Source organism: Euprymna scolopes, chromosome 21 (genome assembly GCF_053919585.1).
Source record: "Euprymna scolopes isolate OS-2025 chromosome 21, ASM5391958v1, whole genome shotgun sequence".
In the NCBI taxonomy this organism is placed as follows: Eukaryota; Metazoa; Mollusca; class Cephalopoda; order Sepiida; family Sepiolidae; genus Euprymna; species Euprymna scolopes.
The window spans coordinates 3866357-3892945 of record NC_136502.1 but is presented as its reverse complement, the minus strand read 5'-3'; the positions used below and the strand labels follow the sequence as shown (position 1 = coordinate 3892945).

General features: G+C 30.9%; 1 protein-coding gene and 1 pseudogene across 2 annotated transcripts in view; one reads left to right on the top strand and one right to left on the bottom strand.

Annotated features, from left to right (window-relative positions):
- The window catches only part of LOC145241972 (protocadherin gamma-A11-like), a 331543-nt gene that overhangs the window by 139741 nt on the left and 165213 nt on the right, over positions 1–26589 (top strand). The window lies entirely within an intron of this gene.
- On the bottom strand, positions 8164–8280 carry LOC145243119 (5S ribosomal RNA; annotated as a pseudogene).

Genomic DNA, 26589 nt, shown 5'->3' with positions numbered 1-26589 from the left:
AAAGTAAATCGTAAGCTAAACGTTTTGATTTTGATTCGCGGTTGGAGCGCATGAGTTATTTAATTTTTTTAACTTTTTAAATCTTTACTATATATTGGGTCCAATATGATATAATAATAAATACGAAATCTGCATTAATCAAAATATCATATTTAAGCGTATTTTACAACCGGGCGACCTGCTAATATATATGTGTGTGTGTGTGTGTGTGTGTGTGTGTGTGTGTGTGTGTGTGTGTGTGTGTGTGTGTATTTCTAAACATTTGAATATAATATTTACTTCAAAAATGTATTGAATATTTTTACGTGTATAAAAGTTATCCACGGACGTGCGTTTCTGGGTTTACTTACCATCAGCATGCCTAATGGTTATCGTACTTGACTCACTGTATTTAGGTTTTGGTTCGATCTCAGCTCGAGTATTTTTTTTAACTTACAAAAAGTGTACTATTTAGAAAAAACAATACTCGCATGCAAAATATGATGAAAGTAAAAATAAAATAGATAAACCCCATAAGTTATTATACCATACCTGTTCACACTGAAACACTTATACAAAATATTCTGCGGATCTATATTAAAAAAAAAAACTTGTTAAACTTTGTGACATATGGAGGTCTATGGAGGTCAGGCGCGAACGAACACCCAATAATTTTATTATACCATATTTCTTCAAACTGAAACATAATTATCAAAGTATACTTACGCAGATAGATATGAAAAGTCTTTATTAAAGTGTGTGCCTATTTCCATTCTATGGAGGCCAGGCGCGAAGGCAGACGCCACAATTTTATTATACCATCCCTATTTAAGTTAACACATACTTATCAAAGTATTATTATGTACATCTATATCAAAAGCACTTGTAAACGTTGTTTTTTTAATTTTTAATTTTTAATTTCCATACTTTGTGGAACAGGCGCGAACGCAGACCCCACAATTTTAATGAACCACCGTTCTGCCATATCAAACATACCCATTCCTGTGTCTCGATACATCTTCTATCTTTATATGTAATCAGTTTTCTATAATAGTCAACCATATAGGAGCCTATTCCTGACCAGACCCACACACAGACGTTCAGCTTCATATATATATATATATATATATATATATATATATATATATATATATATATATATTGTGTGTGTGTGTGCTGGACGCATGAGGGCCATAAATCTAATCTGAAATACTCTATTATCAGTGTTTGTGCCGCATGTGTGACAGAAGGCCAGCTCTGCTCCCGCAAACTAAGCAACACCTCTCACAGGTTACTGATTGACAATTCACAGTTTCTGTTCGCGCTATACGTATATTGGCTTGTTTTGAAAACTGTGATAAGTGTTGATGCTTGAAGTATATTTTTCCCCATAACTTTCTATCCGTCTCCATACTAGCAAGTTTATATTCTCTTTCAGTTTGCCTTTCTACATGAGAAACGGACGTCGAACACTTATTGTATTCTTTCAAATGACTGCGAGTTGCTTCGGAAGTCGTCTTCATCCATCTGCACAAGGTGCCCCCCCCCAACAAAATTGGGATTTCATTAGAAAGTCTGTAATGCTTAATACATTGTTATTTTATGATGGAATTCATGTTTCAATAATTTTAACAGTTTATACCCTAACTCAAAGCTTCTGGATAAAATATAGTATTTGTCTTTTTATATGAAGAATATATATTTTGGAGAAGCATGGGTCTTGTACTTGTGATCATGTCAGTGGTGATTTGTTGCTGAACATAATCAAAGATATTCGAACTGGAAGCTCTAACATTCTTGGAAATAATATCGCTAGGACGCATAGATATTATTAGAATAGTTAACATTTTTCGGTAGCTACTAATATTTTAAAGTAAAAGTATTTTCTTATGAACAATAACCATTTTATCATGCAAGGGTCTTTTAAATTTTACAGTGAGTTTTATTCGAATTGTATTTAATATTAATTAATATAGTTATTGTATAGATAAAATAATAAACTGTTCTTGACAACAGGAAGTAACCAGGGGTGATCTCCCCTGATTGCTATACATATATATATATAGAAGAGACAGGAGCAGCCATTTGCTTTTCATGTGGATCTGAACAACGAGCAAGGATGCATTTTCTTAATTTACACTTATAACTTATGAATTTGATCGCCATGAAATGAATGACATATAATTATGTTTCTTTTTACGATAAAGTTTATATAAAAAGAATTTTATGCACACAAAACAAATGAATTTAAATAATTTTTCTTACGTGCATTCTTCAGTGATAAATAAGAAAATTTTACTTAATCAAATAAGGTTCTAATTTAGTTTATAAAACTAACTTTGTCGGTGTACGGCACAATCACATTGACACACCGGTCTTCGTCAGATCACCACAGTTAAGCAACGATGAGTCTGGCTAGTACCAGATGGGTGACCATTTAGAAAGGCTAGGCGCTGTATGTATCGCACTGAGTCGTAGAAATTTATAGGTGGGTAGCCGCCTTTACTTATCTTCCCGAGATTATCATGGCTCTACAATTTAGAGAATCGTGGTCACCAACGCTATTAAAACAGCAGGACTGATGATGTTTGTCTGATTCTTAGTCTCTCTCCATTTTTTTTCAAAGTGCATCTCCTCCGATACGCAAGGTTGCAGAACAGCGCGAGGTGGGTCAAATGACTGCAGTTTTTGTTGACCGCTATGGCGTTTTAGCCAGTAAAATAGCTGCTTAAGAGATCAAAATTGAAAATGAAATGAAGTTTGGCAGACGTAAGTCGATTAAATATGTTATTTGTACGCATGCACAAACACAAATTTGTATGTTAAAGTCGGTTTATTTTTAATTATTTATCATCCACCTGACAATAGCTCAAACGGTAACGACTAAAACTGAAGCGTTTATATTTTACTTTCGATTTTATCTGATGGCATCAAAGTCAGTGTTTTTTTGTTGTTTTTTTTGTTTTGTTTTTTTACTTTTAAAATCACTCCTTTATATTGGGTACAATGTAATATTGTAATCGATAGAAAATTGTCTCTATCATATTAAATACGAAATCTGTATGAATTAAAATATCATATTTAACCGTATTTTAGGACCGGGAGACGTCGACCTCCTAGCTAGTAAGAAATATTTTAAGAATGTATTTCTTTTCTTCTCACTTTTTCTCCTTGAGTTCATTTTGTCAACAGCGATTCAAATCTTACATCAGAAAGCTTTATCATGTTAAGAACCTCGGTTCTACAAGTTCATATTGCAATCTTTTGAAGTTTTAGAAAAATGCGAATATTAAAAAAATATATATTAGTGAAAATAGATAAAATCTAAATACTATGATTATTTTGCGTCCGGAAAAATAACTTGCAACTCATACATTTTAATTAAGTTTTACTTTAAAACATAATTTAGTGGATCAAAGATCAACCACATTCTATTTAAAATCAAAGTTGAAGTTCTATGGGTTTTTTGGGGTTTTTTTTTTTAAGTTTCAAAATTGAAAGTTTATTTAATCCGAAACAATGACAATGTTTTACGTATACAGTTTTTGTTGTATCTTAAAATTAGGAAATGTATTTTAAAAGCAACTGTTGTTATGTATGCTTATGGTTAAGGAAAAAAAATTCAAACATTTTTTATTTACTTTGGAATGTAATTTTTTATATTGAAGGAGTGATGTAGTGTGTGGAGATAATTACCTTAGTTTGCTGCTGGTTGGTGTGTGCACGAACCATGACGTGTTCTTAGCCGGACTTTTAGAAATGCTCAATAATATTTTCCATGATATGAGCCTAAATTCGAAATCGATTCAGTACGCTAAGCGCCCTCGCGATCTTTTTCCCCAATAACTTCCTGCCTTTAACGACAGGAAGTTCGTAAAAGTAGTGGTCAATCGAGTATTGGTCACTGAATCAGCCAAATGGCCGACAATTAATTCCGTTTATCGAGTTGGCTAGAAGTCATGATACAACCGCATCTACATTCGTTCTCTCTTGTTTCTCTTTTGTTTTGTTTTTTTTTCTCTTTTTCGTTCTTTCTTTCGTTCTTTTTGTCGTTCTATTTTTCGTTTGTTTTCTTGGAGGAGGTCGATCTTTTTTTCGTTCTTCTTTTTCGTTCTATTTTTCGTTTGTTTTTTCTTTCGATTTTTTCGTTCTCGTTTTCGTTCTTTTTTCCTTCAAATTTTCGTTCTTTTTTTTTTCTTTCTTCGACCTCTTTTTCGTTATTTTTTTCGTTTTTTTTGTTATCGTTTTCTCTATTCATCTATCTTTTTTATTTTCTATCGTCATCTTTTTCTTCCTCTCTTTTTCGTTCTCTTTTTCTTCCTCTCTTTTGTTTTCCTTTCACCTTTCTTTCTCTCTTTGTTTCTCTTTTTCGTTCTCGCTTTAACTCTCCTTTCCTTTTTTCTCGTTTTCTCGTTGAGTGTCATTCTTTCCCTCTTTAGTTGGCCCTATTCACTCCTTTCTCTCTTTCTCTTTTTTCGTCTTCATTTTTCCTCTCTTTATTTTGATGTCTTTCTCTGTCCTTCTTTTTTCGTCAGCCGCGTTTCAATCACCACCCTCGGCCATTTTTGTTTTCGACTTTGGTTTCGCCTGCCCGTTTCTTATTGTTCTCGGTAACCAATATATAATCGCAATTTACTGACGTGTTTACAGAAATGACCGCTTGACCACTGGTGCTATGCATTTGCTCGTTTGAGGGAGAGAGATGCGGGACGGACAAGATAGGTGGAGTACTAAGCATTTACGTAAATTAGTGAACAGTGATGTGCGAAGCGAGGGACATTCCAATCAGTATCTCCACTACAGCATTACCTCATTAATTAATTCTAATAAATTACTGTATTAAATCAAATCTTATTTTGATATACGTTTTTCCAGTGTCATTCTGGAACCGAATCTACGTCATATTTTTCAATCATAAATTAACTGGGGTGGTCGTGTTGTGAGCATTTACAGCACGCTCTTCTTTGACAAAGCTTCATTTCAGTGACTACATGAGGCCAGATGGTGAGTGAATTTTATAGAACACAGTTTCATTATCAGGATTTCCCTAGAACTCGTCTAGCTACAACCATTACAAAGAATTTCCTGTCATTCTATTGTGCACTTAAAATCAAGCGGAACTTCCATGCACAAAGTTTCTTCTCAGGAACTTGCTATCGATGAAACACAATAGCGTTGGTTTCGTTCCCAGCTAACTACAACATAATCGTTTACAGGTCCAATGCTAACAAATAGTTGTCGAGCTGTCATTTCAAATAATCTCACACTTTTCATTCCATTCATCTTTTTCAATCCTTTCATAATATTCGTCATCGTCCATCTCATTAACTCTTACCCTCAAGTGGCTTTTGGCCTTGGTAAGTGGTGACTTAATATAAAAACGCGGAAACCGTTTTTACCATAATATCTGGGTTCAATTTCTCGTTTTATCTTTCAATAGATAGAATTGTTTTGCTTGTTAGAAATACGACTCGTCAACTCAATCTCTTAATCTATAATAATGGTCAAGGTGTATTTATTTGTATGTTTTTAAATAGATAAATAGAATATATCTAATCCATCATATAAAACTATAAGAGCAAAAAAAAAATACTTTTTTCTAGTCTCCGGGCGAAACTATTTCCACTAGTGAAGGGGTTCGAGGAAGTAAATAACAAGTGAGGCAAGCCTCTCTGTCTAAAATGAATTCACAAAACATATTTCACACTAAAAATTTCAACGGTTGGTGATTAATTTTTTAGGTCATCAGAAATGATAATAATTTATTTCAATTTCAATTGCTGACATAATTTTATGCTTTCATATGAATCTGTGAACATTGGCGGAGCACACTTTTTCGGTATTTTTGAAGGAAGATGCACGATAGCTTTGAAAATCATTTCTGTTTCGAATTTCGATTAAAATTCGCTGATTTCAAAACCATAACTAATTTTATTCTATCACGTCAAGTTTTTTTTTAATCTTAAACTACAATGTTTTATTATGTATCGATTCATTCTTAATCAACTGAGCTAAATCTCACCTGTCTGTTTAAATGTATGTATGTTTGTATGTCTCGCAAAACTTTCAACAGAGACGACGGATTTTAACGGTATCTTGACTTTCACATCTTCCCAGCCATGAAGTTGTTTTTAAAATGAAAGCGTTTCCCAGATGATGCAGCCTTGATTTCTGAAGTCACGTCGTGGTTGGAGGACTAACCTGGGGTGTTCTACAAAAACGGTCTCCAGAGCTGCATCAAACGATGAGAGAAATGCATAAATCTGTGTGGTTCCTATGTAGAGAAAGACTAATAACTGTACCAAGTTTCGTTGCTCTACTGTATGGGAAGTGGGTCAGGGGCATTACTTATTGCTCGCCCCTCGTAGCTAAGATTTACCTAAGAATGAATTGGTACATATGAACATGAGTTTAACAAATGAAAAAAAGATGTGTGTATGTTTCATCATATAACTGCTATAGTCGTTTCAAAAGAAAGAATATATAAGGTAACACCTCACGCCCATGAAACTGCCGCTCATAGAATCGTCAGGAAGAATTTACAATTTTTTCTACATCCCAACCACTATATTGGTACAAATAAACGTTAGTCTATGTCAGCCGTGCCCACATTTTTCAATAATAAATATACCCTAAGCAATGCAATACTCTATTTGAATTCTTTTTATTTTAGCTTTTAACATTAATTGCATATTATCTTTTCTCTCTCTCTCTCTCTCTTTTCTCTCTCTCTATATATACATACATATATTTATATATATATATATATATAGATAGATAGATAGATAGATAAGTAGATAATATCGTGTGTGTGTGTGTGTGTGTGTGTGTGTGTGTGTGTGTGTGTGTGTGTGTGTGTGTGCTGTTCAATCGATTCGGTGATCACTCATTTCAGAATGCTTCCCGGGACTGCTAATCGATTTATAATGTCGTCGGTCGCCCTGTAAGAGACTTGAAGGATTTATTTAACATAGTAAAATTGAAAATAATGAAAGTGTGAATGGAAGAACAACACAATAGAAGAATATGGAATTTATACAAATCAATAAACCACCATCTTTCTTTGAGATGGGTGATGCGCGCTATTAGATTTGTAAACCTCATGTTGATAGTTCGATCCAAGTAGGATGCCGCATCCAGTGACACAGACGGCTGAATTTGGCTCATCTAGAATAGAACGTCAACCACTCTATAATAAAGACTAATATATATACATATACAAATATATATATATATATATATATATATATATATATATATATATATATATATATATATATATATATACTCTGTGTGTGCATAACCTTTATTTTTTACCTTTAGTGAATTTCCGCAGACACAGACGAATATGTATTATACAGGAAAAAATATATTCTAGTAAAAGATAAAATAAATTCATAACTTAAAACATTGCATCATTTAATTTTTTATAGTTCAATGTGTGTGTGTGTTTTAATAATATATGTATAATAATTTATGTATATATATATATGTTTATTTATTTATTTTCTATTGTTATTGTTAACAATGGAAAATAAATAAATAAAATAAACATACATATACATAAATTATCATACGCACACACACACACAGACATACATATATATATAAATTAACATAATAAAAAAAAAAAATAAACACATACACATTTAACTACACCTAGGTTTAAAATAGGTCAAATCACTAGATATCTACGCTTCCCGTTAAAAAAGCACACACAAGGGAAGGGGTGAACCTAAAGTAAACTATGCCTTTGTCCTGTAAGTGCCTGCCCATTGGCTGATTAGAAAGGGGGCGGTGGAAACTATGAATCTGATTGGCTAACTAAAAAAAACTCAATAGAAGGTACGTATATATAAAAACGCGAGATAAGCACAACTCTTCGCATAAGCCTGACGAATCCTAGCGTGGATGAAACGCGGAATATTCTGTGTAGCTTAAATGCCATATATATATATATATATATATATATATATATATATATATATATATATATATATATATAAAGGCTTCCTTAAGTCTTGACAGACTATGGATACCCACAGTAAGGGTGCCTGCGCGGGAAATTTTTGTGGCAAGAGTTGCGCAATCTCCAACCACACCTCTCCTGAGTCGACATTGTTGAATACCAGTGTCAAGTGGAGGTTCAGGACGACTGGAAACAATGCCGAGATAAGCGGAAAGCACATACAGCGCCTAGAATTCCCAAATGGTCACCCATCTAGTACTAGCCAGGCTCAACGTTACTTAACTTCGGTGATCTGACGAGAACCAGTGTGTCAACGTGATATGATGAGATATATATATATATATATGATATATATGATATATGTATATATGATATATATATATATATATGATATATATATGTATATATGATATATATATATGATATATATATATATGACATACATGATATATATATATAGATATAAGATATATATATATATGATATATATATGATATATATATGATATATATATACGATGTATATATGATATATATATGATATATATATGATATATATATGATATATATATGATATATATAATATATATATATCATATGTGTGTGTCAGTGTACATTTCCCTACGTGTGTGTCAGTGTACATTTCCCTACGCAATAACTCTGTCAATTTTTAGTCTACAAACTCGAAATTTAATATACAGGGTACTGAGATTTGGGAAAATCGATGTGTTCGGTTTTTGGCCAGAAATTTGGCGATTAAGGGGTTAAAGTTCAACGATTGTACCTTTGAGAACTCTACCAATCTCCTCCGACAATTTTGGGTCTACGCACTTGAAATTTTAGATATCGATTCCTTGGACATGGATCTAACTTAATAATTTGATTTGAGCCAAAAACAATAAATTCTAAGGGGTCATAATAGGGGTCAAAGTTTTAAAAAAATTGACCTCTTCCAAATTACTCAGACAATTTCTGGTATTAATATTTGAAATTGTATATAAAGGATATTCAGAGATAGGGCAAGCTTTTTCATTAGTTCTGGTCGAAAATTTTTAGTTACCAATATATAAATGTATGTATGTATGTCTGTTTGCATGTCTGAAACTTTCAATAGAGGCGGTGGATCTTACCGAGATCAGTATCGTTTTAAAAATTCCATCTTTCATATGACAATATCGAAAAATTGGCTAAAAACATTAATATGTTCCCCTTCAACTAGGCACTTTTCTACAGGGGGGGGGTCACTTTTTTCGCCGATATTTTTGAAAGTTATCTCCTTTAGATTGTCTAGCCTTAATTTTTTTAAATGTCGCTTCCGGTTTGGCGGTGGTCGTAACAGCATAAACGTTAGGTTTTACCCCGTTCTTTTCCTCCTTTGCTGTACGGGTTCGAACCTGCCTTCCTACTACCACTTTTTTATTTTTTTGTTCAAAATAAACATCCAAACACCTGGGCAACGCCGGACCTAAATGCTAGTATAATATATATATATATATAATATATATATATATATATATATATATATATATATATATATATATATATATATATATATAGTTTATAAACGTATAACGATGAAAAGGGCAACTATGTGCATTTTTGTCAAGGCCTTTTATTCAATCTTGAATATTAATCATTCATAATCGAACTATTTACAATCGAATATTTCACATAAAAAACGGAATCTGGTCATAACCACATCAAACCATATATTTTCTCTGTGTGTGTGTGTGTGTGTGTGTGTGTGTGTGTGTGTGTGTGTGTGTTTTGTTTGTGTATATTTCCTGCAACGGTGAAAACTGATTGGGCGGGGTGGTTGTGGTTGAGGTGGTGCAAAGTTGCAAGAGAAAGATTGATTAGAAACAAATGTGCCAATTGATCAAACAAAAGGAGAAGGGGGCGATAGAAAAAAAAACGTAACAGTCGATTAATCTTTTTTGTCTCTCGTTCTTTTCTTTTCCCTTTGTTTTTATCTTTTTCTTTCATTTTTTCTTTTACTTTGTTTTTACATTTTTCTTTCATTTTTTTCTTTTACTTTGTTTTTATCTTTTTCTTTCATTTTTTTTTATTTATTTTTATATTTTTCTTTCATTTTTTTCTTTTACTTTGTTTTTATATATTTCTTTCATTTTTTCTTTTCATTTTGTTTTTATCTTTTTCTTTCATTTTTTCTTTTATTTGTTTTTATATATTTCTTTCATTTTTTCTTTTCCCTTTGTTTTTATCTTTTTCTTTCATTTTTTCTTTTATTTGTTTTTATATTTTTCTTTCATTTTTTCTTTTATTTGTTTTTATATTTTTCTTTCATTTTTTTACTTTGTTTTTACATTTTTCTTTCATTTTTTTCTTTTACTTTGTTTTCATATATTTCTTTCATTTTTTTATTTTACTTTGTTTTTACATTTTTCTTTCATTTTTTCTTTTATTTGTTTTTACATTTTTCTTTCATTTTTTCTTTTACTTTGTTTTTATATTTTTCTTTCATTTTTTCTTTTACTTTGTTTTTATATTTTTCTTTCATTTTTTTCTTTTCCCTTTGTTTTTATATTTTTCTTTAATTTTTTTTTACTTTGTTTTTACATTTTTCTTTCATTTTTTCTTTTACTTTGTTTTTATATTTTCTTTCATTTTTTTCTTTTACTTTGTTTTTATATTTTCTTTCATTTTTTCTTTTACTTTGTCTTTATATTTTTCTTTCATTTTTTTCTTTTACTTTGTTTTTACATTTTTCTTTCATTTTTTCTTTTATTTGTTTTTACATTTTTCTTTCATTTTTTCTTTTACTTTGTTTTTATATTTTTCTTTCATTTTTTCTTTTACTTTGTTTTTATATTTTTCTTTCATTTTTTCTTTTACTTTGTTTTTATATTTTTCTTTCATTTTTTCTTTTACTTTGTTTTTATCTTTTTCTTTCATTTTTTCTTTTCCCTTTGTTTTTATATATTTCTTTCATTTTTTCTTTTCCCTTTGTTTTTATCTTTTTCTTTCATTTTTTCTTTTACTTTGTTTTTACATTTTTCTTTCATTTTTTCTTTTCCCTTTGTTTTTATATTTTTCTTTCATTTTTTTCTTTTACTTTGTTTTTATATATTTCTTTCATTTTTTCTTTTACTTTGTTTTTACATTTTTCTTTCATTTTTTCTTTTACTTTGTTTTTATATTTTCTTTCATTTTTTTCTTTTACTTTGTTTTTATATTTTCTTTCATTTTTTTCTTTTACTTTGTCTTTATATTTTTCTTTCATTTTTTTCTTTTACTTTGTTTTTACATTTTTCTTTCATTTTTTCTTTTATTTGTTTTTACATTTTTCTTTCATTTTTTCTTTTACTTTGTGTTTATATTTTTCTTTCATTTTTTCTTTTACTTTGTTTTTATATTTTTCTTTCATTTTTTCTTTTACTTTGTTTTTATATTTTTCTTTCATTTTTTCTTTTACTTTGTTTTTATATTTTTCTTTCATTTTTTCTTTTACTTTGTTTTTATATATTTCTTTCATTTTTTCTTTTCCCTTTGTTTTTATCTTTTTCTTTCATTTTTTCTTTTACTTTGTTTTTACATTTTTCTTTCATTTTTTCTTTTCCCTTTGTTTTTATATTTTTCTTTCATTTTTTTCTTTTACTTTGTTTTTATATATTTCTTTCATTTTTTCTTTTCCCTTTGTTTTTATCTTTTTCTTTCATTTTTTCTTTTATTTGTTTTTATATATTTCTTTCATTTTTTTCTTTTCCCTTTGTTTTTATCTTTTACTTTCATTTTTTTCTTTTCCCTTTGTTTTTATCTTTTTCTTTCATTTTTTTTTATTTGTTTTTATATATTTCTTTCATTTTGTTCTTTTACTTTGTTTTTATATATTTCTTTCATTTTTTCTTTTCCTTTTGTTTTTATCTTTTTCTTTCATTTTTTCTTTTATTTGTTTTTATATTTTTCTTTCATTTTTTCTTTTATTTGTTTTTATATTTTTCTTTCATTTTTTTACTTTGTTTTTACATTTTTCTTTCATTTTTTTCTTTTACTTTGTTTTCATATATTTCTTTCATTTTTTTATTTTACTTTGTTTTTACATTTTTCTTTCATTTTTTCTTTTATTTGTTTTTACATTTTTCTTTCATTTTTTCTTTTACTTTGTTTTTATATTTTTCTTTCATTTTTTCTTTTACTTTGTTTTTATATTTTTCTTTCATTTTTTTCTTTTCCCTTTGTTTTTATATTTTTCTTTAATTTTTTTTTACTTTGTTTTTACATTTTTCTTTCATTTTTTCTTTTACTTTGTTTTTATATTTTATTTCATTTTTTTCTTTTACTTTGTTTTTATATTTTCTTTCATTTTTTTCTTTTACTTTGTTTTTATATTTTCTTTCATTTTTTTCTTTTACTTTGTTTTTATATTTTCTTTCATTTTTTTCTTTTACTTTGTTTTTATATATTTCTTTCATTTTTTCTTTTACTTTGTTTTTATATTTTTCTTTCATTTTTTCTTTTACTTTGTTTTTATATTTTTCTTTCATTTTTTCTTTTACTTTGTTTTTATATTTTTCTTTCATTTTCTTTTACTTTGTTTTTATATTTTTCTTTCATTTTTTCTTTTATTTGTTTTTATTTTTTTCTTTTACTTCATTTTTATATTTTTCTTTCATTTTTTTTTTTTTTTGCCTTTTTCTTGCTTTTCTTCTCTTCTGATATTCTACTTGATCTTTTCTGACATTGGTCAGTGAAGAAGAAATCTTTCTACACTGGGGCAATTTTTGTTTTTATTCCAATCTCTTGCGGAGTTGGAGTTACCCCCACAGTAAAAACTGACCTAGTGTCTAACTCTGCCCACGTGGTGAGGCAAGCAAATAGAATCTTTTAGTGTTCTTTTTTCTGCCTGTATTTCTCATTCCTTATATTTTTTCTTTCGTTCTATGACTCTCTCTTTCTCCTTCTATTTCCCCTTCCCTCTCTCTCTCTCTCTCTCTCTCTCTCTCTCTCTCTTGTCTCTTTTCTTTCTTTTTACTACTCGTTTGTTTCTGTCCATCCCCTCTTTCTCCCTTTCTCTTTCTGTTTATCTCTTTGCATTCTCTCTTCACTTCTCTCTCTCTTCTCTCTCTCTCTCTCTTTATCTCTCTCTCTTTCTTTCTCTCAAATTCTTTAACTCGCGTTATTTCTGACTCATTTAATTTTCTCTCCGTCTCCTGCACACAATTATTCCTTCCTGTATCTTTTCCTCTGTCTTTCCTTGAATTTTCCATCTCTCTCTCTCTCTCTCTCTCTTTCTCTCTCTCTCTCTATTTATCTCTATCTATCTATCTTACTTTCTCTCTTTTCTCCTATCTTTTGTCCAACCACTAGCTTTCTTTAATATACGACATAATCACGTTAACACACAGTTTTCCGTTAAATCACCAAAGTTTAGTATTGATAAGTCTGGCCAGTCTTAAAATAGATAGCCATTTGGGAATCCGGGTTCTGCATGTGCTCTGGGCTTATTTCTGCCTCGTTTCCAGTCGTCCTAAACTACTCTTTGCCACTGGAATTAAGCAGTGTCGACTTCAGAGAAGTGAGGTTGAAGACTGCGCAATCCTTGCTTCACAATTACACGCGTGTCATTCATCATCCCTCTTGTGGGGCGGCATCGAGTATTGCTGCCACACCCAGTGCCTGCCAGTAGCCACCTGATTGCATCAGTGATCACCACACTCTTCAACACATCCAGGTACATTTTGGTGTTAACTTTCAAGCCGACTTCGAAGATATGAGATGGCATGATGTGGCCCTCGCTTGAAACAACACTAAATACCATAATCATAGCTGGAAACTGTTTTCATCACTTAGGGCAACGTCCCTGTAATTCGTGGCAATCCAGCGATGCATTTTGAGGGTACTAAAAATGGTCCTGTTGTCATGACTTGGATCGTTAGAGAGCATTTTTACAGCGGCGCATCTCCGATCTCATTCGTTGAACATTACATCATTTCCAGACATGATAGAAGGCTCCTATCACTCTTGAAAGATAATACGAAAAATTGAAAAAAAAAAAAAAAAAGGTATTACAAAATAGAAGCTTTTTATTGTCTTTAACAATGTCTGTTTAAATGAAAAAATGCTGCCTAAATGTACGCAATTCAAACTGGCGAATAAATAATCTGCAAAAAAAATCCATTTTCATCAAACGGAAATGGAATCATGTCCTCTTTTTTAAGGGCGGCAATTTTATCGTTCCCACTTGTATATATATTTTTCTCTGTATGTCTATATATCTATTCACCTATTTATATTGTTTTGGCTTCTCTTTTTATGTTATTTCCTACCTCTCTCTCTCTCTCTCTCTCTCTCTTTCTACCCTCTATTGTATGACAGCCACATTTATTTGTTACTGTTATCCAAACTCTTATCTTTCCCACAATGTTGTTTCCATTTCTTCCTTTTTTTAGTCTTATTTTCTCTTCGGTGCCATTGTTTGTTTTCTCCTTTTCAAGATTTCATAAAATATGTGCCCGAAAGACACAAAAACAATAAAATATAACTCGGTGGAAAAGGCAAACAACATAAATAAGAAACAAAGAAGAACAAAAAAACGTGAGGAGAAAAAATATTACATTATAACGGCAGCTTCCATCAATTTGTACTTCTTTATAAAGAGAAGACAACCGACACCAAGTTCGATCTTTTGGCGCGAAACGAGACAAAAAGAAAAATGGCGGATGTGTGTTTTCGCTGGCAAACGTGCGTTTTATTTCTTACTCACTATCGACAAATAAATCTTTTTCACTTGTGTGTGTGTGTGTGTGTGTGTGTGTGTGTGTGTGTGTGTGTGTGTGTGTGTGTGTGTGTGTTCCCTTTGTTAGAATCCATTATTCATATTTATTTTCCTTATTCTATTTTTAAATTGCTTTTATGCGCGGCTACATCATAGGAGTTAAACGATGTATATGTGTATGCAATGCTTTTAAATTTAAATATATTTAACCAAATAACATCAAATTAATCAGCTTTATAAGTCTGTGATTTTCTGCGATAACTGGTTGATGTATCTGCCATATTCTACAATTGATCATTACGCTGTTGTCTCATCAGCAACCTGACACTCATTAATTTTTATCCTCGGCCGGTCTTCAGGCCTTGATAAGTGGTGACTCCCTTGTGTAAAGAAAAAATTGTATGCCCACTTCTCGTGCATCTATGTGCGTGCTTCTTGCCTCTACGTGATTTAGATATTGTTTTTACTATTAATCGTATATTTATTGAACTAAGAATACAACGAATTTTTAGTATCCCTATTTAAAAATGCGAAATTAAATCCATCATAATCCATTTTTGTTCATCTATTGACAAGTCTGCAACTTTAATCTTTTGTCACTAATAGAGAATAAGATTGAGTTACTTTTGTGACTCTTCGAAATTTGAACGGAATTTGGAATCATTTAAATTATCGAATCGGGGGTCAGTTCTGGCGTTAAAATTCTTACATATAATTAAATGATGGAAAGTTTTTAACGTTATTTAAATCCAATAATTGTATAAACTGAGATTACAAAAACATCATCTTAACAAAATTAACTGATCCGCCATTTGATTTAGTAAAAATTAAAATATTGTCTATTTAATTTTGTTGGTCCCTCGACAAAAGGAACGGTGGACCTGTAAATTCACTCTTGTCCGTTCGTCCGTTTGTCTGTCCGCACTTTTCTCAATAACTACACCTTGAATTTTTGGAAATTTTGCACAAACATTAAACATGATATGAGTAAAAAACAAAGTAACATAACGGATTTTCCGGGAAAACCCCGATTGTTCCCCTAGGGATGCCTTTCTGGTTAAAATGGCTAAAACTGACACTTTTGTGCTTATTAAAAACAAATGATACCTTGACTTTTTATAAAAATTTCTGAAAAGTTGTAACTGATTTCTATATATTTTGTTTGTCTATACTTCGTGATAACTCTTGGGTGTGCCCCATGGGCTCTTTTAGGGCTAATAAAAACACTCCATTTTTGGGACTATTTTACCATATTTGTCTAAAATTTACTGTGTATGTCTATTTAGCAGTTTTGCATGGTGCTGAACTCAAATTTAAATATGTTATGGCCTTGGGGACTTTTTGGGCTAAATGGGGGGGGGAGAAAATGACGGACTTAGTCATTTCTTTTTTTGCATGGTGCAGAATTCAAATTTACATAGGTTAAGGCATACAACTGCACCGTTTGTTCATTTTTACCAGGATTGACGCCCTCCTGGGACTTTTGAGGCTAAATAGGGGGGGATGCTGAACGTAGTCATTTTCTATGCCTCATTCACTGTACACTCACAGGAGACCATGCATGCTTTATTTATTTATATTTACATTTATTTATTAAGACACCCAATTATATCATAAAAGTGCATTATCTTAATAAAATTAATTTAGTTTTATAAAAGTTTGGTTTAATAATAATTTAATGGTCAAAAGATGTCATAATAATGAAATTTAACTTTCTAAATCCTATTTTTGGAAGATAATAATTTGATTTAAAACAAACAACAGTAAAAAAAAAAAAAAATGATTCCCGGGCAACGCCGGTACACGAGTCCTGCTAATTTATAATAAAATGATTATTTTAATTTTCCACATAGAAAAAAAAACGTCTAAAAATATGTTCACATGTGTCAGTATTCTTAAAAGTAATATATCTAGATTTTATATTTACTTTTGTAGCGTTTTGTATATTTCAATACCGTAATTTAGTTATATCGTCCTGGTTTATGGTTCTGATTAGTCAAAGAATTTCACCTTCCCCGGTATTACCTTCCCTCTTTAAGAAGTGTTTACTTTGAATGTTTAGTTAGCAAATGCCTTAACGTCGTGTTATATAGATTGATTCTTGCAGATGCCTTCATAAACAAATAACAAATAAGGACGACATTAAAACGCGGAGTTTACACTGAATAGTTAATTGCAATCGTTTGACTAATTAAAATGCTTTCCTTACAATTTAACTAACATTTGATCTTTGCAGATGAAATAAAACCATACTGTTTAACAAATGTTTAGTTTTTAGCCAGTCCGAAAAGTGTTGATATGCCGTAAAGCAAAACAACCACGTACATCAAATCTGTTGCCAAGATCGCTGGAAAAGTGGTTGGATCATTCTAACGCTCCGGCAGATATCTCACTGCTGATGCAATTCTCTACCTGTATATGAGCCAAGTATAAGAGCCAAAGGATGGAGAACTGTTGCCACATCTGGGCAGGAGCTGCTTGAAACCTATCCTGCCTTGACAGAGTTCAAATAGATTTCGTAGCCTAGTAGTGGATGTCCTTTTCTCTTCCCTGCAACCTCTTTCCCGCAGAATGGTCGTTGCGAGTCTGTCTACAGTTATTTTCATGGCAAGTGCTCGTCTGAGCTCCAATCTATTACCCCCCACCCACCGCCAAACTTTCATGAAAAACACTCGTCTAGTTGAAACCACTATCAATAATTTCCCCCACTCTTATCTATGCCTAAACCTAAATGTAGATTTCATGAACAAAGCTTCTTTCTTAAAACTGCACGCCTATAAAATTCTGTTCCGTGTGCCTCTTTCCAGCTGACAACAATATGGTCGTCTTCAAGTCCAATGTAAACAAGTTTTTGATGAGCCGTCCCATTAAGTAATCGAATTTACTAAAGTTCCACTACTAAAGATTACTACGATATTGTCCCATTGACTACCGTACATTAATTAATTTTTATTCTTGAGTGGCCTCCGGGCCTTGATAAGTGTTGACTCCTTTGTAACAAAAACCCTTTGTGGTTTTCAAGTGTATGTATATATGTTTGTTCGTCAGCCACAGTATATTTAAATCCATGCACTAGTGTTCACCTAATCGAAGGGGAAAGATTTCTAGTGTCACCCCCACTCCTTCACCAGTCGGTTGAGGACGATCGTCGACCTCCGAATCCTTCCACTGCCGGTGATAATTCTTGGCCGTCTAAAGTTACTGGTATGGGGAAGTGACCGAATTATCGGTTGATCGTCTAGATATATATCCTGGACCAATTCGTTGTGTACCCTCTTAACGACGAACGTCGTCGAAAGAGAGCCGTGGATTTTAGTGTAGTAAAAGAAAACAGAATAAAACGATTCTGCACACAAATATATATTCAAAAAAAAGTACAGTTCTTATAATTCTTTCAGAGTTCTGAAGGAAGCGATGTGTTATTATTCTAAGAATATGGTTGAAGGCGTCAGCTTGTAACCTTGTGGAGTGTAGGTCTCTGGGTATCTGAAGAAATGTGTTTAAAGTCAAAAGCCCGCTCTACTCTGAGTTTCTGTGTTCTCTCTATCTGTCTATCTGATCGTCTGTCTTCTGCGCATTCCCCGTATCTCTAACTTGTAGATATATATATATATATAAACGTTCATGTTCGCCCTCTGAAATCACGCGGATATTATTTCTCTTTGTTTAGAAATTCCGCTCTCAGTCCATAATCTGAATCATCATTTCTAAAAATAAACAATCGCTCGCTTCAAAGATCTGATCGAACTCAAATAAACAGTTAGTAAATACAGTTTCTCTTTTAACCTTTAATACACAGAGTTCTCATGATTCTTAAATAAACAACTTGACACCAAGTGGTTTTGTCTTTCTTCCTAACGAGGGAGGGGGCATCAACCTCCCCACACCCTTACTTCGTTACACTAATAATGATCAAGTTTAAAGTTTTGAATTCGTTTTCGTAAATAATCATTTTTATTTTATTTTATTTTTTTATCTGTACTCTGACAAAGAAAAACTATTTCTATAGGAAGCTTTGCATATCAATAGAAAAACCCCAACCACTAACGAAGTAAATTTCAATGATAGTGACAAATGCCGATAATACAGGGTGGAATGATAAAATTGTTCCCATAGAAAAGACGACATGCTTCCATTTCCGTTTGATAGAAAAACTTCTTTCTTAAAAGTGCAAGCCTATGGAATTGTCTTCCGTTTTTCTGCTTTCCAGCTGACTACAATATGGTTGTCTTCAAGTTTAACGTAAATAAGTTTTTGAGGAGCCGTTCCATATAAGTTAACAAATTTACCGAATCTCCATTACTAACGGTCACTATATTGTCCAATTTCTACGGTACACTCGTGAACCCTTATCCTCGAGGGACCTCTTGGCCTTGATAAGTGGTGATGCCTATGTAAAAATCATATGGCAGGCGATCGACTAGTCGGCCACTTGTATACAAAATTCAAGAGCGATATTCTATTATGCCTGAAAGTGACACAATATTCATCGAGCGAGATCGGAGATGGATGCTGTACAATTCATGCTCTCTATGACAACAGGACCATTGCCAGTACCCTCAAAATGCTTCGCCAGGTTGCTACGAATAACAAAGACGTGCCCAGGATGATGAAAACAAGGTTTCCGGACAACAGTTATGGTTTTTAGTTTCGGGTGAGGGCCACATCATGCCACTTCACATCTTCGAAGTCGGCTTCAAAGTCAACATCAAAGTGTACCTGGATGTCCTGAACCGTGTGGTGATCACCTAGTGGAATCAGGTGGACGCTGGTTGATCCTGGATGTAGCAGCAGGACTCGGCATTGGCGCACAAGTCCAAAGAGACCGTCGGGTTTGGCTTCAGAAGGAGTACAACTGTGTATCCTTCTCTCACTGGTCCCCCTCCTCCCCCGACATGAACTCACTGGACTACTTCGTTTGGTCATACATCGAGAATATCACCAACATGACGTCCCACAACACCAAAGCCGGCGCTTGTGGAAAAGGTATGTTCCCAGTTCCAACCCCTATGGAGAGAATGATTGAGGCTAATGACGGTTACATTGAATAGATGTCACCTCTATTACATAATCAGGTTACTTGAATTGATTTTTTCAATAAAAGTTTTAAAATCAAACTGCAGTTTGTTTTCTTTGGGGCGACAACTTTATCGTTCCACCCTGTATTAACATAAGTAATTTATTCATGTCATCGACACGTGATTTCCTTCATTCCCCAAATTACCTTTACATATATAAGCATCAAATGAAAATCACCCCTGACGATGGATCCAGATGAATCCGAAAGTCCTAGGGATATAAAGCGATTATAATATCTGTCGATATCAATCCCATTAAGTAAATAATAACTCTTTCTTCTCCTGAATATGGCAGATACACCAGCCAGTTATGGCTGAAAACGATAAAACACAAGGAAATTAAAAAGGAACAAAACCAAAATATACAGGCGTACATTGTCTCTAGTATTTTTTAACAAAACTCTCATATATATACTCTCTCTCTCTCTCTCTCTCTCTCTCTCTCTCTCTCTCTCTCTCTCTCTCATGTTAGCCGCTGACCGGCGCTACTTTAATAACAAAAACTACAATCTAAAATATTCCTTACGTTTGAACAAAATTCCATATTTAACATTCTAATTAGTTACGATTTGCAATTAATCAAGGGATATTTCTTGTACTCAATTTCTATTCATTAATCTCACCTATATATCACTCTATCTTATATAGCTCCTTCTGTTATTTTATACGGTGTTTATAACTCTCTACTCCGTCATTCCCTTTATTAACACCCAAAGGTAATACAACTATATATATATAAGAGTCAAGGAAGCAATAGTTAACTATTGGCATCACCACAAGTTATAAAACTATTTTTACTGTTTTTCACCTCAAAAAGACACGATGTCACTAAGTCGTAAGGGATTGCTATTTGGGTCTGCTGTGTTATTCACAAGACTAGCTGGGTAGCTAGTCGGAGATTGTTTGAATCCGTACAATTATGCGTGCCTCCACAATCAGATATAAACACAAAACAAGTATCTTGTACTTTTAAATAACATGTAACAGGAATGATAAGAAGACAATGTTTATTCTCTAGTGACAATGCTGACAGCAATAAGGCATCACAGAGTGGCGGTGGTGTGTGCGCAAAATGGTAAAGATATAATATGTCCACTCTCTCTGCTGTGGTCGCTTCTCGTCTCGTCGTCTGACTGTCTCTCTTTTATTGGGATGACGTCAGAACATTCCTCCACACGTGTGAGTAACCTTCTAGAACAGTAGAGGGAACCCATTTTCCTCGCAGCAGCCTTAGCATTTGTCTCAATGTATTTGTTCCAATTCATGTTGTTTGTAAATGTTAAACCCAGGAGCTTGTACTAAGTACTTTCAGACAAGGTATAATTAGTCATGGTAATCAGTAGTTGAGAAAGTTTCATGTAATTATTAAAGGAAATAAGTTTAGTCTTGACGACATTGAACGTTACTATCCAGTTTCGGCTCCTATTCTACTACAGAATCGATGACTTCCTCAAGAGTTTAAGCCATAACTGTAAAGGAAAAGAAACGACAGGAAAAATAGCGATCAAAAAGTGACTATTTTAATCTATTTTTATAGAACAGGCTTTACAAACTCATTTTTTTTTCTGAATCAAACAATTTGGCACGTGCCCACTGATGACATAATTTGTTACTTTTTTACAGGAATTATTTTAGTCTTAGAAGTTTGGAAAAAGCATTGATGACGTAATGTGTTACTTTCTACACATATTAGGATTTTGAAAAGTGTATTGTAGCGTTCAACGAACATTGTGGCTCTGGATTCAGTTCGATAATTAAAAGTTTAAAATTCGAACCTATTGAATCCGATTTAGATTATTTGAATCAAGAAAAATAAGTTTACAAAACGGTTTAATTTAAAATAAAAAGATAAGATCTGACAATAGTCTCTTTCTGCTGAGTATATCGCCCTTCTTTTTTTAGCTGATATTATTAAATATTTAATATTTTCTTTTCTTTATAATTGACTATTATAATATATGTTAGTTTTAATTTTAAATATTACCTTTAGTTATTAATGCGGAGAAGGAGAAGACGGCGCAATGTTAGATTGATAAGCAAGGTCTAAAGCAATAGCGAGGTATCAAACAACATAAGAGAAAGGATAAGAGTTATAGAGAGATATTAGGAATTAATCACTTTGTAAGTTCATTGCAAATTACGGTTCAGTGGAGCAAGTGAAATGGAGATGTTTTCAAACATAACTCAATCTTTAAACTGGTGCATAATTTAGCGTGTATTTTGTGTGATTAAAATATGTAAGAAAAACACTTTACGGAAACAAACGTTGATTAACTAAGCTCTAGTATAATAATACTGGATATAATCGTTCATTGGACTTGACGTTAAAAATGCGTCGTTTTTTTTTCTATTTGACAATGCTTTGCCATCTATTCTTTGCAACCCCATTTTGTGTTCCCTTCTTCCAAACTGCAGATTTGCATGTTTTTCTCCATGTATACACATTTAATCTGACCATTCTTGACTTTCCTTCATCACATTCTTTCCCGTCTCATTTAATATTCAAACCTTGTCCAGTCGACCGGGATCTGTGATGACATAATGACAACAGAGGTGTAGAGCGTGAGAAAAGGCACAAGAATAAAAGTAAAATTTAATTTTAAGGATGGGGAGGGAAAAAAGAAAGGATGCACCAAAACAGCTTATAATTTTTCCAATGGTGCATCGTATCCAATTCTTCTTTATGCATAATTCCATCATTAACCAACATGGAATGTCAATTTTAATGTTTCACAATATTTTTCAGATGATTATTTATTATATTTTTTTATTTATTTATTTTATTTTATTTATTTATTCTATTTTATTTATTTTATTTGATTTATTTATTTTATTTCCTTATTTCTTTTATTTGTTTTATTTTATTTATTTATTCATTTATTATTTTATTTATTTATTTTATTTTATTTTATCTAATTAGTCTATTTCATTTATTTATTTTATTTATTTATTTATTTTATTTTATTTATTCATTTTATTTATTTATTTATTTTATTTTATTTATTTCTTCCTTTATTATTTTACTTATTTTATTTTATTTATTTATTTTATTTGTTTTATTTATCTATTTTATTTATTAATTTTATTTATTTATTTGTTAATTATTTTTTTATTTATTTATTTTTTTATTTATAAATTTATTTATTTAATTATTTTATCTATTTATTTTATTTATTAATTTAATTATTTATTTTATTTATTATTTCATTTATTTATTATTTTATTTATTTATTTTATATATTTATTTTATTTATTTATTTCATTTATTTATTGTATTAATTTATTTATTTTTATTTTATTTTTTATTATTTTATTTATTTATTTTATTTATTTAAATATTTATTAATTTATTTATTATTTTATTTATTTTATTTTATTTATTCATATATTTATTTTATTTATTTATTTTATTTACTTATGTACTTATGCATTTATTTATTATTTTATTTATTTCATTTATTTATTCATTTAATATATTTATTTATTTTATTTCTTATTTTATTTATTTATTTTATTTATTTATTATGTTTTCATTTTATTAATTAATTTTATTTATTTATTTACTTATTTTATTTATTTATTTATATTTTATTTATTTATTTTATTGTTTTATTATTTTATTTATTTTATTTATTTATTTTATTTATTTTATTTATCTATTTTATTTAGTTATTAATTTTATTTATTTATTTTATTTACTTATGTACTTATTCATTTATTTATTATTTTATTTATTGTATTTATTTATTTTATTCATTTAGTAGTTTGTTTATTTTTTTATTTGTTTTTTCATTTATTTATTTATTTATTATTTTATTTATGATTTTATTTATTATTTTATTTAGTTATTTTATTTATTTATTCTATTTATTTATTATGTTTTTATTTTATTAATTTATTTTTTATTTTTTATTTTATTTTATTTACTTATTGTATTTATTTATTTTATTTGTTTATTTATTATTTGATTTATTTTATATTATTTATTTATTTTATTTTATTTAGTTTATATTACTTATTTATTTTAATTATTTATTTTATTTTATTTATTTATTTTATTTACTTATTCATTTTATTTATTTTACTTATTATTTTTATTTTATTATTTTATTTTATTATTTTTTATTATTTTATTTTATTCATTATTTATTTTATTTATTTATTCATTATTTGATATTTTATTTATTTTAATAATTTCTTCATTATTTTATTCATTTATTTATTTTATTTATTTGTTAATTTTTCATTATTTTATTTATTTTATTAATTTATTTTTTTTTTATTTATTTTATTTATGTATTTATTTTTTTATTTTATGATTTAAATGTTTCAAACTTTTTTATCTTCATCGTTGTTGTTTTTTTTTATTTATTTTTAATAATCCAAAACAAGGAATATTGCAACTGAGATGTAAGGGTCTGATGCGATTAGAAGTCTGATAGCAATTGTCTGATATGAAGGGGTTTCCCCACATTGATCAAAGCTAATTGCTTTCAAGTCCTGGCACGAAAGGTCGCTGAGTTTCGCTTTATTTATACGAAAAAGAGGAAGAAACATGAACAAACACCGAATAGAGTGAAAAAAAAAAAAAGAAATTTTACAAGCCATAGGAAGTGAAAAGCATTGAAATTCAGTGATGTCAATGAAAAAGTTGACTTGCAGAAACAAACATTGGCTGGAGGGAAACCAGCTCCCCACAAAAAGGGAGTGTCCAAATTAATAGCAATTGTCTGATATAAGGGGTTTCCCTAAGATTGATCAAAGCTGATTGCTTCCTGGACGTCCCAGCATGAAAGGTCGGGAAGATGCATCTGCTTTCGATTCAGTTTGGCTTTTATACGAACAAACACGCGAGAGGATGGAATAGAGGGAATTTTATAAAAGTCGATGTAAATAAATGTAGATACGACGTCCGTTGGCAAATCGTGGATATTATGATCTAGGGAGTATATAAAAAGTTCTAAAAAAATAGTAACAATCTTAAGAACCCTCCCCGAAAAAAAGCCTTTCTTGGACATACACAAACGCGCGCGTGCTACTTTTGCATATATATATATATATATATATATATATATATATATATATATATATATATATATATATCATATCATATATATATATATATATATATATATATATATATATATATATATATATAAAGAAATCTGTATGAATTAAAATATAATATTTATGCGTCTTTTACTACCGGACAACGCCGGGCGGTCTGCTAGTATTACATAAATAAAGATGAGTCTATAATTTGCCGTGTTTGCTCTTGTCTTCACGAATACTTGCCTTGTGCCTGACTGAATTAAACTCGGTTGAAATTGAAATTCTTCAGTTCAGTTCACCCACTGTCTCCATTTTTCAATTGTATTCCAACCTCATCCACCGATACTCTTCTCCAACCAGCTATTCATCAATTTGTCCCGGGCACATTAACAGCAACAAGTAAACAAGAAGGACATAAAACCGAAAGCAAACCACTCCATCTCTGATTTGATCTTGACAAATCTTGAGTCGATTCTGATCGAGTGCTTATCTTCCGCGAGAAAAACCAAAGAGAGAAAGAAAGAAAGAGTGAGAGGTGGGAGGGGGAAGGAGGAGAGAGAGAGAGAGAGTAAGAGAGGCGGATGAAGAGAGAAAAGAAGCGGCCACTCTCCCCCGCGCTAAACTGCCATTTCTCACTAAAAAGGTTTTCTCGATCGACATTTGGCAATAAAAAAAATTAACACAGTAATAGCGAAGCTAAAAGTATAGAACAAAATAAAAGTAAAAAAAAAACGAACAACAAATAAATAAGGGAATGGCCCTTTTTGTCGGCATCAAACAAAATGGCGCAGATTGGCGCGCTCATTTTCGCGCTAGAAAAAAATGGAAAATAATGGACGCGCAAAAAGGCATGTTTTCTTTTGTTGATTTTTTCGTATTTTTTTTCTTTTGCCCGTATTTATTTACTTATTTATTTATCTCACTTTGAAATATGGGCGGAATTTTGCTGAATGACATCCGGCATCCATTGAAACCAAGTTAATCTAGTATAAAGAAAAATGTTTTTGACAGCGACAATGGTGACAACATAATCAAGGCGAAATTTTACTTGAAGTGCTGATATTAAACATAGAAAAATACAAAATGGACAATGGCTACAATCATGTTTTTTACATGTTATTTATTATTATCGTTATGTTGTTTATTATTATTATTATTATTATTATTATTATTATTATTATTATTATTATTGTTATTATTGTTATTATTGTTGTTGTTGTTGTTCATTCATTCATTCATTCACTCACCGTGAGTTCTCACACAGGCCATCAGCGATCACACACTAACCTATGGTGTTTCTTGGAGTCAGGGTGTTCTCCACCTCTCTCGATAACCAGCACATAGCACTTCACGTTATCGCAGCAGCCGCTTATCATTGATTTCTCGCTGGTGTCCACCATTGTTATTCCTTGGGAATTATGTGGAACATGTCTCTTTCAAATGATTTTTTATCATCGCGACAGCCGCTTGCCATTGATTTTTCGGTGGCAATGACTATTGTTCTTCACAGGATTTTCGGTGGTAATAAACGTGATCAAGACCACAGTTCTCTTTGCATTCATCCAGTGTGTGTTTGGTTTGTACTATCTCCTAAGTCTTTCCATTCTTCTTGAGCCTTCTCAACTGTTTAGTGTGGTGGCAGTCGAAGCTGACTCTACGATATTTTTTATCGGAAGAATGTAGTGAACTTACAAACTTACAATTTCTGGTTGCAGTTTTGTTTTTATGTGGTGTACCTTTTTTTATTATTATCCATTTTTTTCTTCTTTTTCCTCT